This window comes from Amblyomma mixtum, chromosome 4 (assembly GCF_055824585.1).
Source record: "Amblyomma mixtum isolate Tamu chromosome 4, ASM5582458v1, whole genome shotgun sequence".
NCBI lineage: Eukaryota > Metazoa > Arthropoda > Arachnida > Ixodida > Ixodidae > Amblyomma > Amblyomma mixtum.
Genome location: NC_143015.1, coordinates 64,417,961 through 64,438,772, shown reverse-complemented (window position 1 = coordinate 64,438,772; position 20,812 = coordinate 64,417,961). Strand labels below are relative to the sequence as shown.

Below are 20,812 nucleotides of genomic sequence, written 5' to 3'. Positions count from 1 at the left end.
AGGGTCCGCCGAGCAGAGGGAAAGGATGTGGAGGGAAGAAGCGAAGGGTTCTGGGCATAGGGCACATGCGGGAGTGGGAAAGGATGGATGATAGTGGGTTAGGTTAAGGGGTGAGGGGAGAGTGTGTGTCTGTAGTCTGCGCCAGAGTGTTGCGTGTTTGTTATCTAGGGAGGGGTGGGGCGAGGGGGTAGAGCTGGCGTGAGGCTCTGTATGCCTGGGTCAGCTCACTGAATGTGTGCATGCGCTCCTTCGTGAATCCCCGATCCGAGGCCACCTGAGCCCGGTTTAAAGAACCTCGGCCTAAAAGGTTGGCGGCCTCGTTTCCGGGATTCCCGGAGTGCGCGGGCACCCATATAAGCTCCACTTGGCGGGGCGGGGGTGCATCGGGCGAGTCCAGTATGCTAAAAGCAGGGACATGGACTCGGCCTCGAGCAAAATTTAGAATCGCAGCTTTAAAATCACTTAAAATGTACCGGGCTTCCGTGCGGGTGATAGCAAGTGCAATGGCGGCTTCCTCTGCAGCCTCTGGGGACGTGTCTGGAGGGATAGGTAGTGTGAGGAGGGCAGATAAAGAGGAGTCCACCGCAGCTGCTGTCGCTTCATCACCCGTCAGGCAGCGTCCACCCATACGGCGTCCGGCTCGGGGCCGTTAGAGTTACTGTATATGCTACCAAACAGTAACTCTAGGGGCCGTACGCTCGATGGAGTGCCTTCGCACGGGCTCTGCGGCGCTGCTCACGGTGGGACGGGTAAATATATTCCTCGGGAGCGGCCTAATGAGAAGCTCCCGGTGAAGGGGTCGTGGGATGGCGAGGAGGGTTGGGTCGTTGGCCGGTATTCTGATGCCGAGGGAGTCCAGGATATACCGACCTGTGGAAGTTTGTGTGAGCCTGATGTATTGGACCTGTCGGTGGGACTCCACCAGTTCCCCGATCGTGTTGTGGAGGCCCAGGCCTAGTAATCTTTCTGTGGGTGTGTTGAGGGGAAGATGAAGTGCTACTTTGAACGCCTTGCGAATGAAAGCATCCAAAGCGTTTATGTCATGTTTGGATAGTTGTAAGTATGGGGTAGTGTACAGCACACGGCTGAGGAGAAAGGCATGAATGAGGCGACATAGGTCGCGCTCCTTCATGCCTCTATGACGTCCCGAAACCCTTCGGATGAGGTGCGATATCACGCCTATAACCTGCTTGAGTTTCTTGAGGGTAGTGGTGTTTTTTTCATTTTTCTGGATGTGCAGACCCAATACACGGAGGGTGCCAACCTCAGGTACCGGGTCACCATTCAGTTCAATGGAAATGGGGGAGCGGGGACAGCGGTGGTTCTTAGGACGGATGAGGAGCAGTTCGGACTTCTCTGGGGTGCAGACAGTCCGATGGTGCGTGCGTAATTTTGGGTGAGGGTGGCTGCTTCCTGCAAGGTGCTCTCTTTGTCGCCTTCACTGCCGTGAGTGGTCCACAGGGTGATATCGTCGGCATAAAGAGTGTGCTTCAGGTGGGGAAATGTTGCCAATTTTCGGGCAAGGGGGATGAGGGTAATGTTAAAGAGAAAGGGGGAAAGGACGGACCCTTGAGGGGTGCCGATACTCTGAAGCGTGTAGGAGGGGAAAGACAGAGGCCGGAAGTGTATCTCAGCCGTGCGGTCAGTGAGGAATGCTTGAATGTAGGCATACGTGCGCGCACCCACATTCAATGGGGATAGAGCAGTCATGATCGCCTGATGTTCAATGCGATCAAAAGTTTTGGAGAGATCCAAAGCTAAGACTGCCTTGGTGTGACCTGGAAGAAGCGGGTCGGAAATGTCGTGTGTGAGTTGCAGCATGGCGTCCTGTGCGGAAAGATGGGGGCGAAATCTCACCATGGTATGCGGGTAAAGATTGTTGTCCGCCATGTGACTTGTGAGTCTCGCTAACACAACATGCTCGAGGAGCTTCACGAGGCATGAGGTTAGCAAAATCGGGCGAAGGTTTTGAAGTGTAAGTGGTTTTTTGGGTTTAGGTATGAATGTTATCTTCGCGTGGCGCCAGGACTGCGGGAGGTTACCGTCCCTCCAGCACTGGTTGAAGTATTTCGTAATGTGGGTGATCGATTGGTCATCCAGATTACGGAGCATCGAGTTTGTGATCTGGTGTGCACCAGGTGCGGAGTTGGCGCGGAGAATCGGGAGGGCCGCTCTGACTTCCGTCTCCGTGATGTCGGTGACGAGAGTGGGATTTGCTTGTCCTGTGTAGTGGGGTAGAGGTATGGGGCCGCCTGGAGATGTGTACATGGTTTGAAGTGTGTCTAGAAGGGTGTCGGGATCGTCAATGTGTTCATGTGGGAGGCGTGTCACGTGTTGCTGATTCGGTGCGTGTGGGGTCAATCAGTTGTCTTTGTGGCTGAGAGAAGAATGAAAAGGAAAAGGAACTGGCTCCACTGACACAGGGAGCCAGTTATACGCCTTTCCGTTCCTCAAAATCAGCTGTCTACAACTTAGTCACCGCCAACGCCAGGAACCCACAGAACACTGGCGGCCTCCCGTGCCGCGCTTTTGGCACGACATTGTGAACGCAAACGGAGCAGCGCACATCTCTCACAACCTCCTGCCACGTAGCTCAAAACATAATTGAGGTGTCCACTGAACCAAGGCGCCAGTTATTTGCGTCTCCTTTCCTTTCGTCACTTTTGCACACAGATGAAAATTGATGACGATGACGGTGCGCAGTGCACATCGCAACAATATGGCAGTTTAACACGAGGCGTGATCGGCTGCAGCACCAGCATACTGCTCTGGTGCAGTCTCAGCACAGCTGATCTCATCACGCCGCGAATGGAAGGTAATGAAGACGACGATGTGCAATGCACCGTACATTGACCAATTCCCGCGCGTGGGCATGTGCCATGTTTTCTGAGGGGAGTTGGGTTGAGTTGTGTATGCTACAGGTGGAATTAGCCTTGCTTATTCTGCAGGCAATTTCTCCACCGTAGCGTCACTTATATGTTAATTATGTCCTAAAACCAGTCAGATCTGCCCCAATATGCACACAGTCGCTTACGATAGAACATAGGCCACTCCCGCAGTCACCATCTATGCACACGTCCACTCACAGCACAACATTATCCACTCCAGAAGTCACCATCTCTACACATATTCAGTCACAGTAGAACATAGTCCATGGCAGAGCCACCATCTATGCAGACACTCACTAACAGAATAACATAGACCACTCCAGAAGGCACCATCTACGCACATATTAAATCACAGAAGACCATAGACTGTCCCTGCTGCCACCATTTAGGGTCAAGAGCAGTGTCCTGCAGGATTGTTAAAAGAAGGCGTGAAGCCTCTCTTCTGCATGTCTGGTTTCCACTCGGGTAGAGAATGTCCTGAATTGTACTGTGAAGGGCTCCTGTCGTCTTGAAGGAAGCGAACATCACAGACCTTTCCGCGTTGTACTCTCGGCAGTACATAATATAATGTTCTATATCCCGCACGCACTCCATATAGAACATAGCGGAGACGATGCCATGCCCGTCTTATGCATTCAGGCAGGAGTACGAGCAGAGCCCGTTCGAAATCGATGTAATAGAGTGGCCTGGGATCTTCTCAGGCCCTTGGTCACACATGGCTTGTGGGGCGCATTCCACAGGGGACTGACATAATCGAGCACCTTTCTTCTGAAGAAACATTTTGCACCTGGAGGGACTTGTTTTGAGGAATTTTGTGACAGAGCTTTATGGGCGAGACTGTCTGCCACCTCATTTCCTCTGACTCCTATGTGAGAGGGCACCCATTGGAAATATGAGTAAAGCCTCTGTTGTGCAGGTTCTCTACCAAGCGTAGAGAGCTCATAGACAAGGTGTCAGTAGGGAAGCCGCGCTCTCACCTCTGAAGGGAAGATTTTGAATTAGTTGGGATGACATGTTAACAATAACTACAACAGAGCGCCGAAGTGCTGCAGTTTGACAAGAGGTGCGAGTGGCTGCGGCAATGACATATGGCTCTCGTGCAGTGGCCAGCGAAGGTGCTCTGTTTGCGCCGCCACCGATTCGAAACCCAGTCGAGGCAGTATTTATCTTATTTGTGCACGCACCTGAGAGGCTTTAGAGAGATATCGCCCTTTTCAGAATTGCTAGTGAAGTAGGGCTTTCGCAATAAAAAAGGGAATGGGTTCAATAGTGACACCAAGATATACCTTTATAGGAGTCCCATGGGCTGTACACTGAATGAGAAAAAGAACCCGCCGAGAATCATTCTGTGGAAATTCAAGAGAGAGCGCCCGATTCTTTGGAGACATATCAGCGGTGTTGGAATGCGTAATCTTTCTGCACCTTTCTATTCCAAGCCGGGTGCTTTTATCTCCATTCACTGTAAACGGCGTCGCTTTTGCTGCCAGGCATGTGTAAGTTTTCGACTTCTTAGGTAATCGGAATTTCGGCGTTCGGCGTAGCAACTGAGCGTGAAAATGACGACCGTAATCCGAGAGCCCTGGAACATGTTTTTAAGGCTCTCGGCGAAAAAACTTGAAGCATCATTGAAGAAGGTGTTAAGTCCGAAGTGAACTATCGGCTAAGTGTGATGCATTTACGAGTGATGCATTTGCGTCCTGGTATTCGCGCTGAACTTTGCAATATGAAATACTCAATTTACTCTGTGACTGATGAGTTTTGATAATTCGAAAGCGATGTAAGAGGTTCGAATTGAGCTTGCTGAGGGGAAAGCACAACAAAGGCCAGTGCCAGATAACGACTGAGCTGTTGCACAAAGAACTGAATGAGGCAAGAAAAGGTACCGTAGAGTTCAAGCAAGTAACTTGGAGCAAAAAGACAGTCGCGGTGGCTTAGTGGCTAAGGCGATCGTCTACGAAGACGGAGTACCGGGGTTCGAACTCGACCTCGGCGATACAGGAAGCCATTGAAGGTGTTCCTTTATAAGCAGCCGTTAGTAACCTCCAACGCTAATCACAAGCATAGTGAGGGCAATGGGGCGATTGCACGAGCTTTTGCCGCTTCGTAGCTAGCCTAAGCCCTGGAAATGTCGTGTCAGCCAGCTTGACTCAACCTCAAGCAATTATTTTTCGCGTCATGCGCACTGCAGCACCAAAATTAAAGCACACTAGAAAGAAAACAGCTGTCGTTTCCCACATGCGAATGTACAATTGTGTGATCCCACATTCAAACATGGTGACGATACTGCCGAGACCACAGACGGCGCTGTGAATGCAAGGTGTCAGCCCCCCGGTAGAATGTTGTGTATAGGTTAGGTTCGCGGGGTTTAACATCCCAAAGCGACTCAGGCTATGACAGACACCGTAGTGAAGGGCTCCGGAAATTTCGGTGAATTGGGTTCTTGTAAATGACTTCCCCCCAGCACTGAGGCATCCGTAAGCTGCAATATACGCTGATAGCACTGGGTTAGTTTTGACAGGTTGTATATTACAAGAGGTACAACCCAAGGAAACGAGGAACTTAGAGATGGTTCATAGTACTTTGCAAATAATTTTCACCCGCCTAACGGTATGAAAACGATGTGCAGCACTTTTGGAGGCGAAGAAATGACATAAGTTGAGAACACTTAACCCTAACCCTGAATGGTGCAAGGTTTTATAGTGTGCTCTAATGCAAATATATTGGTGTCCTGTGTGTATCGCATGTAAACTGTCACGGGACACCCAGATCACGTGGGGGTGTCACGTGGTGCGACACTTCTGGCGATTCAATATTCGCGCTCCAACCACGCCGACATTTGTTTGCTGTTTTGGCTCTAATTATTTAGTAGTGATCCGACTGGCACCAAATTTTTGATCGGCATCCGTACATCACCCCCTTCTATTATAGCCTCTTTTTAGAAGATATTTCTTTATAGTTCCCCGCAAGTGCTGCCGACACGTCTTGCGGACACAAACGCGTCCACGTAGCCTAGTGATGCTTTGACATTAATAAATAGTGATCTTCTAACGAAGGAATGATGACGCCATGCTTGACAGAGCACCTTGAAATGTCAGGCAAAAAGGGGCATTCTGCTTAACATAGAAACACGAGCTTTCAGGCGTCTGCAACGTGACATCGACCGTCTTGGAATTCACCTTTATTGTTGGCTCTCGTCAGCAATAGAATGATATTACTGTGTAAGCTTTTTTTTTGGTAGAACATGTCGGGCTATGAAGACAGCATTTCTGACAAATATTATTTTTCGTTCAACATTCCGATAGTCAAGTTCAGTGGCTAAATCACGAATTATATGCTCCGTTTGATTTTTTAACAGTGCTTTTTCGTTGAGGGTGCAAAAAAGGAATGTATATATATATATATATATATATATATATATATATATATATATATTAACGTCCCAAAACGACTAAGGCTATGAGAGACGCCGTAGTGAAGGGCGCCGGAAATTTCAACCACACCAGTAAAGGTTCTATATATATATTGTGAGACAGGAGACAGAGCGCAGGATGGAGCGAGCTTTAATGGCACCCGCAAGTATGGCGACCAACCCTTCGAAGAAGAAGATGAGCGATGATGATGGATATGTACAGATGAAGACGAAGGTTGCATGTTGTGCTTACACTTTCTCCCCTCGCGTACGAAAGCGACCGGCCCGGGCGCAGATTAGAGCACAGTAGGGCGACGGGCAAAGGGTTTGAGGCGGGAAACATGAACAATCTCGGCACCTCGGCAACGACGATCATTAACAGGTTGAACAGGGGCAACGCGATAGTTCACCGGGGACGTTTGTTCGAGTACAGTATACGGACCAATATAACGGCTCAAAAATATTTCACACAATCTCGGGGTACGCACTGGAGTCCACAGCAGTACCTCATCACCAGGGTGAAAAAATATGGCACGGTGGGAGAGATCATAGGTGTTTTTCCGGGAGGCTTGGGAGGCGTCGGTATTCAGGCGGGCAATGGCACGGCAGTAGGTAAGACGAGAAGTAAACTGTTCGTGAGAGAGTCTGGAAGAGGTTGAGGGGGCGGAGAAGAAAGACGCTTCGAGGGTGAAGGTAGGTTGACGTCCATACACAAGGAAGAATGGGGAGAAGTTGGTGGTTCTTTGCACGGCACTATTGTATGCAAAGGTAACGAAGGGAAGCATGGTGTCCCAGTTGGTGTGGTCGGGCTGGATGTAGGTGGCTAGCATATCGGACAGCGTGCGATGAAAGCGCTCTGTGAGCCCATTGGTCTGAGGGTGATAAGCTGAAGAGGTTTTGTGCACGGTTCTGGAGGCGTGAAGAACTTCGGCAAGGATGCTGGAGAGGAAGGACTTGCCGCGGTCACTAATAAGGACACGAGGAGCTCCATGGCGCAGAAGGATGGCGTTCAGGAAGAAGTGGGCGATCTCTGAAGCAGAGCCGGAAGGAACAGGGGCCGTTTCAGCGTATCTAGTTAAGTGGTCGATGGCAGGGACGATCCAACGGTTGCCCGTTGGTGTTAATGGTAAGGGACCGTAGAGGTCAATCCCAACGACTTCAAAAGGGGAGAAAGGACAGGGGAGAGGCTGTAGAAGGCCCGCAGGGGCAGACGTGCTCCGTTTACGACGTTGGCAAGAGATGCAAGACGCAATATATTTTCCAACAGCGGTTGAGAGGCCAGGCCAAAAGAAACGGCGCTTGATGCGGTCATAAGTTTTCTGAAAGCCTAAGTGGCCAGCCGGGGGGTCATCATGAAAGGCCTGCAAAACTTCTCGGCGAAGAGAACGGGGTACGACAGGCACCCATGAGTCACCGAAGGGGCTGTAATTGTGCCGAAGAAGGATGTTGTCGACTAGCTTGAAAGAGTTAAGTTGGCGACGTAGGCGGGCATTCGGTGGCCGCGTAGCACCGCTCAGACGGTCGATAAGAGTCCGGCAGTAAGGGTCGGCCCGCTGCGCTGAGGCGAGATCGCCAAGACTGGGAGCTGGCATCAAGTCAATGGGTGCGGCGGTCAAGGTTGAAATAACCGTCGAAGGGGTAGTTTGGCAGTTTGAGGATGCGGAGGACACCGGTTGCGGATGCGGTGGTTGGGTTTGGGCGAGGGGACAACGAGATAGCGCATCGGCGTCCTGGTGTTTCTTGCCCGATTTATAGGTGACGGTAAAGTCATATTCCTGGAGACGGAGAATCCAGCGGCCGAGGCGGCCGGACAAGTTTTTCTGCGAGGACAACCAGCACATGGCATGATGGTCAGTGACAACTGTGAACTGGCGGCCGTACAAATAAGGGCGAAATTTCTGAATGGCCCAGACAACAGCGAGGCACTCTTGCTCAGTTATCGTGTAGTTCTGCTCCGCTGCAGTCAGTGTACGACTGGCGTAGGCGATGACTTGCTCGCACGAAGAGTGCTGCCGCTGCAGAAGAACTGCACCAATGCCGTGTCCACTGGCGTCCGTGTGTAAAATCGTTGGAGCATTGTCGTCGAAATGTGCCAGTATCGGATCAGATGTGAGAGCCTTCTTTAAGGCAGTAAAAGCGACCTCACAGGTCTCAGACCAAACAAACGGCTGGTCAGCGCAGAGGAGCTTATGCAAAGGGGCCGCAATAGAGGCAAAGTTGCGTATGAAGCGCCGGAAGTATGACGCTAGCCCCAGAAAACTGCGCAGGTCTTTGACGCGCGATGGGCGAGGAAAAAGCAAAACTGCAGCCACTTTGTCGGGATCAGGCTTTACACCCTTCTGACTAACGACGTGACCGAGTACCTTGATAGAAGTGGAAGCAAAGCAACATTTCTTGGTGTTTAACTGTAGGCCGGCCTCAGAAAGTGCGCTTAATACTTCATCGAGACGAACAAGGTGTTCGGAAAAAGTCGAAGAAAAAATGACTATGTCGTCGAGGTAGCATAGGCACGTTTTCCACTTCAGGCCTCGGAGAACGGTGTCGATCATGCGCTCGAACGTGGCCGGAGCATTGCATAGGCCGAACGGCATAACGTTGAATTCGTATAATCCGTCGGGAGTGGCGAAAGCAGTTTTTTCCTTGTCGGCCTCATGCATTGGTATTTGCCAGTATCCGGATCTTAGGTCGAGACTAGCGAAAAATTGTGCACCTTGGAGACAGTCGAGGGCGTCATCAATCCGAGGCAGCGGATAAACATCTTTTCTAGTGATCTTGTTAAGGGCGCGATAGTCAACACAAAAGCGTACTGAGCCATCCTTCTTTTGAACCAGCACAACAGGCGAAGACCAAGGACTCGAAGAAGGGCGTATGATGTGGCGCTTGAGCATGTCGGCTACGTTATCTTGAATAACCTTGCGCTCACTAGAAGACACACGATACGGGCGACGGCGAATGATGCCCGAACCATCTGTGTAGATGCGATGCTTAGCTGCGGTGGTTTGGCTCAAGGTTGTTGCCTGGGTATCGAAGGAAGCGGCATGCTTGGTCAAGACGGCAAGCAATTCATCTTTTTGAGTCGGGGTGAGACCGGGGCTGATAGCAGCTGAAATAGATGCAGAGGCAGAGGCAGGGGTCGAAAGAGCGAAGCTTGATGGGGCAGAGGAAAGAACGGCCACAGGTTGAGTGGTATCCACAGAAGCGATGGCTGTGCCTTGACGCATAAGAATGGGTTCCGGCGTAGTGTTGAAGGCAGTCAGTAGTGAAGACCCATTGGTGAAGCGGAGCAGGGACGCGACGAGAAAGATGCCCCTTGAGAGAAGACGGGGGCTTGGTGTGACGAAAACGTCCCCAGCGTTGACGTGGGCAGAAGCAACAGAGAGGACATCTTCGCAGCCGGGGTAAAGTACATGATCAGCGGTGGTAACCAGATGATGAGAAGGCAGGACAGAAACGGCTGAAAGGTCGGATTCAGAAGCCTGTAGAGTAGGGGGACAGCAGGTAATTACAGCTTGCGCAGAGTGGAGGAAGTCCCAGCCGAGGATGAGGGGATAAGCACAAGAGGGAAGCACAGCAAATACTATGTAGTGCAGGATGCCGTCGATAGTGACTCGTGCCGTACACAATCCGGAAGGACGCATTGATTCATCATTGGCAGCACGGAGAGAAGGACCACTGTAAGGGGTGCGCACCTTGCGAAGACGAGAACATAAATCAGAACTAATTACAGAAATGGCGGCGCCCGTATCGATCAATGCTTCTACTACAGTGCCTTCAATGTCAACGGTTAACATGTTCGATGGCTGTGCAGGAGGAATTGAGAGGGCGGCGTGCGGTGCAGTTTTACCTCCGGAAACTGCACAATTTAGTTTTCCGTGTGGCCAGTTGTCTGGGAGGATGGTGGACGTAGAGGCGACGACGAGCGGCGGAAAGGCGATGGGGAGCGGCGGCGCGACGGCCTGTCGGTCGAGGAGCGGTCCGGAGAGGTAGAGGGACAGGAGGGACGATAATTGGTATGGTCAGCAAACGGTGGGCGGTAAGCGTACGACGAGTGCGGAGCGTCTTGGGAGAAGTCCCCGTACGATGGGCGACGAGGAGGACTGGAGGCAAACGCCGGACGGTAAGCAGGTGACGAGTACGTAGCTCCGTTGCGAAAGTCTGGGTACCACTCGCGCTCGTCGCGTTGACGCCGACGGCACACACGGGCAACATGCCCGCGAATTCCGCAGTAGTGACACACCGGCCGACGTGCAGGCGGACTCCAAACAGGACACATAGCGGGGCTCGGGGACACAGAGACCGGAGTTTGCTGGACGGGCTGTGGATGCGACGGGTAAACAGCAGCAGGAGGCGTCGCAGCAACCTGGGCATAGGTAGGCACAAAACGCGGTACAGGTGGTTCCGCAGCCAAGGGGCGAGTGACCGAAGCGAGCTCGTCTTTGATGAGGTCACGCAAAGGCGAGGACGACGGGGCTGGAGGCGGGTGGGAATCGACTGGCGGTAAGGTGGAGCCGTGCAGTTCCTCCCGGATAATGGAGCGAATGAGGGAGCGTAAGTCCACGTCGGGTGAAAGTGGGGTGTCCCAGGTGTCTTTTAACCGAAGCGACTGAAGGTCGTCAAGACGATGGCAAGTTGTTCGGATGTCTTGGACTGACGTTAGATTCTGAGCAGCAAGCGTGTTGAAGGCAAATGACCCAAGCCCTTTCAGAAGATGACGTACCCGATCGTTTTCTGACATAGCGCTGTTGACACGTCGACACAGGGCAAGCACGTCTTCAATGTAGGATGTGTAGGACTCACCGGGTAGCTGAACGCGCGTATCTAGCTTTTTTTTGTAGACAGCGGGGCTTGCACCAGATGTGCCAAAGATTTGTCGTATCTGTGCCGAGAAGTGAGCCCAGTCCGGGATGGCATCTTTGTGGTTGACGAACCAAGTCTTGGCCACGGCAGTGAGGTAGAACGACACGTTTACAAGTTTCATCGCTGAGTCCCAACGATTATAGGCACTGACCTGGTTGTATTGGTCGAGCCAGTCCTCGACATCGTCCCCACGAAGACCATCAAAAATGGGAGGCTCGCGCTGGAGTGTGGTGATGGTCCAAGTGGGGTGTCCAGATGATTGGGAAGAACCGGGTTGGCTCATCATTGCTGGCTCCAGACGGTTCGAATCGAGAGGAAGAAGAACGGGGGGCCCACCGGGAGTACGAGTGGTGTTGTCACTGACGGTATCCATCGGTGCGGATGGTACGAGCAGGTGGCGACCGGAACGTAGCTGCAGTCTGGCGGCGGAGAGGACGCAGGGATCGAGAGCACACTCCACCACTTGTGAGACGGGAGACAGAGCGCAGGATGGAGCGAGCTTTAATGGCACCCGCAAGTATGGCGACCAACCCTTCGAAGAAGAAGATGATGGATGATGATGGATATGTACAGATGAAGACGAAGGTCGCATGTTGTGCTTTGAGCGATGATGATGGATATGTACAGATGAAGACGAAGGTCGCATGTTGTGCTTACAATATATATATATATATATATATATAACAGACAAGAGAAGGGGTATAAGAGGCTAGTTATACATATGAGGGAAGCCAGGAACCACAGAAACCGAGGAACACAGGGAATCCTTTACTAAAGCGAAAGCCTTCAATGCCTCATACTGTCGTTACAGCCGTGTCGGCAGCCGTGTCGGCAGAAGTGTCCGCGTTTTGTCGGGTGTCCACCGGGATATGCGAGAAAGTTACTGTGTAATTTCCTTTCCTCAAATACAATTTTTAGTTTCTTCATTACGGCCACTCTTTCTCTTTCTTCTTTCACTCCCACTTCCTCCCTTCCTGTACGGTACAGTTTGGGTGTCCACCGAGATGACAGAGAATTACTGCGCCATTTCCTTTCCTCAAAAAGCGTAGCGTTCAAAGGGTAAGGCATCGCGCCGAACGGGTGGTGGTGTTCCGTGGACTGCCTGGCAGTGCTACAACACACTGTCACTTTGGTTTGGTTTATGGGGTTTAACGTCCCAAAGCGACTAAGGCTATGAGAGACGCCGTAGTGGAGGGCCCAAGGACCGACGTGTCCAAAACTCCCTTGTTATCAATAAAGTTTTCATCACCATCATCATCCTCCAAAGAAATTCAGCCGCCGCGGCCGGGATCGAACCCGCGTCTTTCGGGCCAGCAGCCGAGCACTATAGCCACTGAGCCACCGCGGCGGCACTGTCACTTTCCACTCCTAAAGGCGAAGCTTAAGCGTCATTAATTAGCAGTTAATTAGTATTTAGTCATTAATCAGTAATTAGCCAGTAACTAATAATTTGTCATTACTTCGTCATCAATTCTGTGTGATGTCATCGAGTGGTGGCGTCACGAGTGTCACATAGGCAAAGTGGTGTGAAAAACGCTTTCGCCTCTACGCACCTATGACAGTCAAAGTGCCCCTGAATTTTTTTATTTATTTTGTGGTGTTGATCAAAGGCGAATATTACTGAATATGTTATCGCTTAAAGATGATTGATTAGAAAAGCAAAAGAAAAAACAACCACATGCGGCCGGTGGGAACCGAACCCGCGACCTCCGAATTGCGCGTCCGGTGCTCTACCAACTTAGCTACGGCGACGGCTCTCAGATCTACTTTCGGGGGTATTTATGTTTTCAGGTGACATAACCTTGAGAGTGTTGATCTGCGCCACATAAGCGGCGGACGTAGTACGTCCTGAGTTATCGCTGGTGTGACGGGGAACGTCATTGAACGGCGAGGGTGGAAGCTGTGTGAGAACCCTCTTATGATTCCTATGGCTTCAAGGCTGCCAGAACAGAGGCCCCCGTTAAACAATTAGACAAGGGAAGAGGCATGAGGGGCTCGTTATACATATCAGAGAAGCCAACGGCCACAAAAACCAAGGAACACAAGGGATTTTTTTATTTATTTATTTTGTGCTGTTGATCAAAGGAGAATATTACTGAATATGTTATCGCTTACAGATGATTGAGTAGAAAAGCAAAAGAAAAAACAACCACTTGCCGGCGGTGGGAACCAAGCCCACGACGTCCGAATTACGCGTCCGGGGCTCTACCAACTGAGCTACGGCGACGGCTCTGAGATCTGCTTTCGGAAATATTTATGTTTACAATTGATCTAACCTTGAGAGTGCTCATCAGCGCCACTCACGTTCATAAGCGGCGGACGTAGTACGTCCTGAGTTATCGCTGGCCGGAGGTTATGGGTTCGGTTCCCGCCTGCGGCATGTGGCTGTTTTTTTTTCTGCTTTTCTGGCGCGAATTTTGCGGTCCCCTCGGATCCTTGGAAAGTAATCTATCCTCGAGCTATCCTCTCGGCCTCTTGGTTCCCTGCGAGCCCTATGTGTCCCGGTACCGCACGATTTTGTGTGTGGTCTGGTCGTTTTCTTCTTCGTGGCTTTTAAATATGTCGTTCGCTGCGAGGAATATGCGGAGCGCGTGACGCCCTATCCTGCCATTCATGTAATTTTGGCAGGCTGTTTGATATTCCGTGAGTATTGTTAGCGACTGCCCGGTTCTATAGCCCTCCGCCGGTGCTAGAGCAACGGCTACTTCCTCGGACTTTGCAGCTGTGCAGTCTCACACAGAGGCGCTCGTCATTTCGCGTAGAGACGAAGCGACCACTGCGGCCACTGCGATTTTGGTGTCTCCTCCTCTCCAGAACGCGTCTGCAGACACAGTCGTGTCTTGAGGAGCACATGTTTTCTCCATGAATTCGACCCACGCTTCCCTTCTGCCTCGGTGGAGGTCGGGTTCCATGTTCTTTGGTATTGGCGCTACCTTGAGGATCGTTTCCGTCCTCGTCATTTCTCGCATCTGCTGGCGGTATCCGAGTATCTGTAAGAGCGCTCTTCCAGTCGTCGTCTGCAACAGCCTGAGTTTTTGCGATTCATGCGTTTTTCAGTACACGTGTTGCGCGGTAGTCGCAGCGCTGCTTATAAGCTTTGCGTAGCAGGGAATCCTCTTGTTGTATTTCACTTTGGTTAAGGCACTGACAGGGTGTGAGGGGAAAAGGCCCCCAGCAGGTTCGAGCGTCCTCCGAGGTGGGGCCCCGGAGGATCCAGAAAATCGTCCCAGACCGAGCACGTCTGTAGATATAACAAAAACGGTTTTACTTAACACAGGAGAGCAGTCACTGCTGGGTAGGGAGCTGTGTGGCCGAGGGTCGAGGGTGGCTCCGGTGTGAGATTCCGATGCCCGTCGCCAGAAAGGCGCCGGGGCCAAGTACCTCCGCAGGGCTGTTCTCCCCGCGGCCGGAAGTCGGGCGCGGAGCACCAGCACCAGTGGCCCTGACGACGCACCAGAGAGGAGACGGCCGCCCAGGTCTGGACACCAGGGCATGGCCAGGAAGGCACCCTTTCACCGCAGGGGGGTCCCAGCCACGGGACGGCAGGCGCGATCCGACAGCAAGGCCGGCAGGATCTCCGGGCAGGCTGCACCTGCCTGTGCCCGGCACGGCGTCCGCTCTCCGTGGCAGCGAGAGGCAGGCAGGAGACAGGAGACAGCAGGCTCCTGGTTGCCCTGAACTGGGCAAGGACAGCTTCCCCAGGCCTGGTCACCCGGGTTCAAGAAGCCGTTCAGCCGTGACCTCGCCTGCTCCGTTGCCCAAGCTCGTCTCCTCGCGCCGCTTGCGCCGCGCCCCGCGTCTCTCTTCTTTTTCTTCTCTCGCCTGAGCGAGCGTCAGGCGGCCGCTAGTGCTGAAGGGCGCTGGTGGCGCATCACACAGGGTAATCTGTACGTACGTGATTCGGCTAACTACCAGGTTTCTGACTAGTTTTAGTGTGTCCTCTTCACGCATGCCATGTCGCCTGTTGGTGATGCGGGTGATCATGCGTGCGACTTGTAGCGCTGTTGCTTTGAGCAGGGTGAAAGTGTGAGTACTGCGCTGGTTGGTTTGAACCCATATGCCGAAGATTCTTACCGTTGTACTTTTCGGTATGGGCGTCCCTTCCAGGTATACCTTGAGTTTCGGCTCCTCGTTAGTTGGGACAGCTCACTTTTGCTTGCCTCTCCAGACTCTCAGCAGTTCCGATTTCTAGGTCGAGCATGCGAGTCCTTTTTCTGCGAGGTATTGCTGGTTGGTTGGTTGGTTGGCCTCAAGTAGAATGGCACATACCCACTACGGGGGAGTGGCCAAGACACAGGCGGTGAACTGTCTACACAAGAGGCCGCTTGCTGTAGCCTTTCTTCCTTCTCTCCGAGACAGCCCGTGTTTGTGCAGACTGTTATATCGTCAGCATACATTGCATGCCTGATGCCTTCGATCTTCTCTAGTTTTCGAGCTAGGCCTATCATAGCTATGTTGAAGAGTATGGGGGAGATAACTGACCCTTAAGAATGACTCGATACACCTATTGCCCTCTGTAGTCAGGCATGCGCAATGCGCTTATTGCGTCCGAAACACCATACACAGATGTCATCTGCAGAAAGGGAGATTTCAGCGGTCGCTGGCAAGCAAAGGGTGGGTCTTAGTATCGCTCCCTGAGGTACTCCGCGAGATATTTAATGCAGAGCTGTGTCACCTTCACTTGTTCACTTAAAAATCGATCTTTCGTGGAGATAGTCACGCAGCCAGTTATACATTCAATCAATCATTTTATTCCCTTAGAAAAGGAGGAGTACGGGACTAAAAGCTCGAACAGCTTGACGAGGTCCCGACCCCTTGTTAGTTGGCATGACAGCAGGATGACGGCCAGTCTTACACAAAAATGAAAAAATATCACAAAGCAACGGGTAATACAGAATGAAACAAGACGGCAATCAATCGGAGAGCAACAAAAGGTAATACAGATAAATCAACACACATAAGCAACATTAGTGAACAAAATTAGGCGAATAGGAAGGCATGGTTTAGTCTTGCGAATGAAGAAGTTGACAAAAACGTTTAATGCGACAGTTTCGGTTTCTGGAGGGATCAAAATTTTGTCGGTCTAGTAAGTTTAACAGCGAAGGTAATGTATAAGATACAGATTGTTCATCATAGGAGGTTCTCGGGGTGTGTACAAACCACATTTCTTTATGTCGGGTCTGACGAATATTTGTGTTTTCTTGGAGTTTTGCCAGATGAGTTATGTAATCAATGCCAAACTTTACAAAACCTTTGTAGCACAACATCAACCTGTAAATATAAAAACAAAACACAGGAAGAATTTCATATTTTGGAAAAAGTGGTTTTGTGGAGTATGTATAATGGACATCAGCTATGTAACGTACAGCTCTTTTTTGTAGCAAATGTAGTTTCTGCAAGTTTGTCACGCCAGTTGTGCCCCACACCACAATGCAATACTGCATGACAGATACCACCAGTGCATTGTACAACATTAATTTTACCTTGGTCGGGAGAATGCGACGCAGACGAGCAATGACACCAATGGCAGATGACAATTTTGATTGTAGGTGATCGACATGCTCATTCCAGGTAAGGTGCTTTGAAAAATGCACCCCAAGGATGTTAACGGAGTCCACTATCTCTAACTGCTCACTGCCCAGACACAAATTCATATTGTCAACATCTTACCTCTAGGCGTGTACAAGATTACTTTTGTTTTCTTCGGGTTGATTTTTAAACAGTTTATCGCGGACCAGCGTTCTAAGTCAGACAGCGTTTTATTAGCCTTTATTTCTAGATCTGTTTCCACGTTGCCTGTAATAAAAATGGTTGTGTCATCGGCATACGAAACGAATGTAGCATTATCTGTGCAGCTTGCAATGTCATTTATGTAAATTAAGAATAAAAGTGGGCCCAAAATGCTTCCTTGCGGCACACCAGTGGTAACTGCCTTCCGTGAAGATATTGCGTTATTGGCATCTACAAACTGTGACCTGTGGGACAGATAAGATGACAAAAGCGAGTGGGCGATTCCACGCACACCATACATTTCTAATTTGTTAAGAAGAATGGAATGGTTAATGAAATCAAAAGCCTTAGAGAAGTCTATATATATGCCTAACGCCATATGCTTACACCTGAACGTGTCTAAAATTATTTCTTTTTGGCTCAGGAGGGCTGTTTCCGTAGAGCGATGCTTTCTAAAACCATGTTGAAAGTCTGCAATCAAATGGTGGCGGTTGAAGAATGAGAGTAATCGCTCATGCATTATCTTCTCAATGCCCTTAGAAAATACTGGAACTATTGATATAGGCCGATAATTATTCAGTGCAGTTTTATCACCGCGCTTGAAGACGGGAACAACGCGGGTGATTTGCATCCTCTTAGGAAAGGTACCTGTTGATAATATTATGTTATACACATGGGCAAGAATAGGGCTTATAATATCGAGCACAAACTTTACAGGGCGAATCTGGATACCATCGGCATCTAGTGACTTGCTATTGCTTGTAGCTCTGATACATGAAAAAACTTCAAGAGAGGTAGTGGGAGCAAGGAAAAGCGATGCTCCATTCCTGTTTACTGGAAGAAACTGAGCGTAGTTAGTGAGGCTGTGTTCTAAGTCCTGTTGCGGTGCTTGAGTAAAAACGTCATTAAATGCGTCTGGTACTGCATCTCCAGAAATTTGCTGCCCATCATGTTTCAATATATCAGGAATAGCTGAGTAGGGGCTAGGCTGTAACAAAGCATTCAATTTGCGCCAAAGTACATCACTTCGCTGGTTAGCAGGGTCACTAAATATTGCTAAAAAATAAGCATCTTTGGCTGCTCTAAGTGTTTTTGTTAAACTGTTTCTGTATTTCTTAAACTTCTTAAGTAAGGCTTCATCTCTAGATTTTACAAATTTGGCATATAAAAAATGTTTTTGTTTAATCATGTCAAGAAGCTCAGGGGTCAGCCAAGGTTACCGCGCTTTTGATGGCCTTGTAATTTTTTTGCGTGGAAAGTGTGTATCATATAATGGTTTAAAAATATTAATAAAAGCGGAATATGCAGAGTCACTGTCTTGTGCGCAATAAAGGCTATCCCAAGTTTGCTGAGCAATGGCGTGGCGAAAAGCCTCCAGATTTGATGGCGTGATTGACTGAACATAAACTGGTTCCTTAGTTTTCTGAATCAAATGATTGATCTTACTTACTAGTAAAATGATGCCTAGATGGTCACTGATATCAGTGTACAGAACGTCGGCCTTTAACGAATGAATATTAATATTTGATATGAATACATCCAATAAGGAGGCACTGTCAACAGTCACGCGTGTTGCTGTAGAAATTGTATTCGAAAAACCGCAAGTTGTAATTAGAGTCTGGAAATCCTTTTGCAGCGGAGAAGATGACAGCATATTTATATTGACGTCACCTCCTAAAACTAGATTCATTTTTTCTTCTGTTGCATAACTAAAAAGCTTTTCAACGAAAGCAAGAAAGCGGGTGGCATCGCCTGATGGTGGTCTGTACACAACAGAGAACAAGTTTGTACGGTTTTGTAGTGTTAATACCTCATAATCAGAAGTTATAGCGGTGAAATCGTCGACTGGTTCAGCAACAATATCATCTTTGAGCAAAAGCGCTACACCGCCCCCTCGCTTATCATGTCGACTACAGAAGAACGACTGATAACCAGAAAGCCGGAACAATTGTGATGTAGGCGTTAACCAAGTTTCGGTTAACATTATGACTGTAATCGGTATCCTAAAGCTATGTATTAACATGGTCAGTTCATCTGTCTTATGTGCAAGCGATCGAACATTTTGATGAAAAAATGTCATTGCTGGTTTTTTATCTGATATAAAATCTTTTACCTCGGACGGCAGATAACCCATATTTTAAATAAGGAGCCACCAGAAAAGATGAACACATTTGTTGTTCCTAAGTCATTTTCTGCAAATCATCAAGATGGCAAATGGGGACAATGAGACTGCCTTCTGATTTCCGGGCGAAAATCTTGCCGTTTCGATACCAGGCATACTTCCAGCCGAGTTCTTTCTTTTTGCTGTTGACCGCTCCAAACAAGCGTTTCATGGGAGGAGATAAGTGTTCATTGATGTAAATCGGAGTACTGGGCTGCAACTCTAACTGTATATCTTCTGTTGTCAGCCGTTTTTTTCTTGCTTTCTCTAGGAAACAGTCACGCTTGGCTCTGTGTTTGAACTGCACCATAATATTAGGACTATCAGCGTTTCCACTTGTCCTAACCCGGTGGCAAATTTCAACATCAGAATCCTCTAAAGGTACATCAAGTGCATCTGCAAGTTTTCTGGCTATATCCAGGGTGTTTTCTGCTGGCTCCGTTGGTACACCTTTGATTTCTATGTTGAAACACCTGGCATGCTGTTCATTTTGCATCAACCTTACTTCTTGATCCTTAAGTTTTGCGAGCAGGGCATCTCGGTCCTTTTCCAGACCCTGCAATGCGTCTCTTAGATCAGAATTTTCGTTTTTCAGCTCACTAACAGATGTTTTCATTTCCTCATAGCTCTTGTTCGCAAATTCCAAAAATCCCTTCATTTCTCTGATTTCTTTCCTTAAGTCTCTTTCCAGGCATTCGCGCAGTTCTCTAAATTGATTCTTGAACTCACGTTTAAGGTCTTCGAAAAGTTTAGCGAGCTCTTGCTTTCCTGTCATTGCTACCACCAGAGCGTGGTGCAACACGGAGATAAGCGAAAACAAGATCGCGAGTGAAACAGTCCGCACGGGAACACACAAAAACAATGTATGTGCATGAACAGGAATATGGCAGCAGAAGCTACGGCCGAGTGTTTATCCGACTATTTAAGAGGGCATAGAAATCACCAACCTGTACAGGCGGAAAGAAACAGTTCAGAATGCGTGCTCCAGGCCGCAACCGCTGCTGCCAACTGATGCGAAGGTGCTTCTTGCAGGGCTTTTTAACCAAGGGGCTTGGTGTCCCGCGCAGGCGCGCTGTGGTAGACAGTAGGCAGTAGACACGGCCACCGCCACGATGCTTTTTCTTGGGGCGATAAGCGCTGCAGCCAGGGTAGATGAAGTTTTCTTGCCGGTAGTTCCTTGCAGCTGTGATCTGTAAAGGCGGAAAGAAACAGTTCAGAATGCGTGCTCCAGGCCGCAACCGCTGCTGCCAACTGGCATTGGCATTAGTGGACATTCGTACACTAATGCCAATTGATTGTAAAGCTGAGTGAATTGCCTCATGTGTAAGGTTATCAAATGCTCCTTTTACGTCAAGAAACACAGCAATGGTCATAGACCGGTCTGCTTTGCTGTGTTTAACACAGTTGACACGGGCAATAATTTGCGACAAAGAAAAGTATTACGGAACGCTCCTGCCCTCGTTCATTAAAACGTCTCCCGAGAGATTCTGGCGCCAAATCACGCCCAAATCTTCTTCCACGAACGAATTCATAGTAGACGGCAAATGTGTGCGTGATGAGGCTGTTGTTTGTTCTGCGTTCAACAAATTTTTTCAGTCAGTATTCACAGAGGATAATGGATGCCTGCCCAACTTTTCTGCAGCACTCCCTGCCATATCTGATGTTGTAATTTCAGAGACTGGTGTTTGTAACTTGCTTTTGAACCTTGATGTCAAAAAATCAGCAGGTCCCGATAACATACCAAACACCTTTTTGAAGCGCTATGCG

At 49.5% G+C, this 20,812-nt stretch overlaps 1 protein-coding gene across 1 annotated transcript in view; it reads right to left on the bottom strand.

Annotated features, from left to right (window-relative positions):
- LOC149346629 (uncharacterized) overlaps positions 1-20,108 on the bottom strand; it is a 72,900-nt gene extending 52,792 nt beyond the window's left edge. Inside the window, exon 1 of the mRNA XM_089541402.1 lies at positions 19,993-20,108. The gene's annotated coding sequence lies outside the window, so the exon portion shown is untranslated. The remainder of the gene's footprint in view (positions 1-19,992) is intronic.
- Positions 20,109-20,812: the final 704 nt, after the last annotated feature.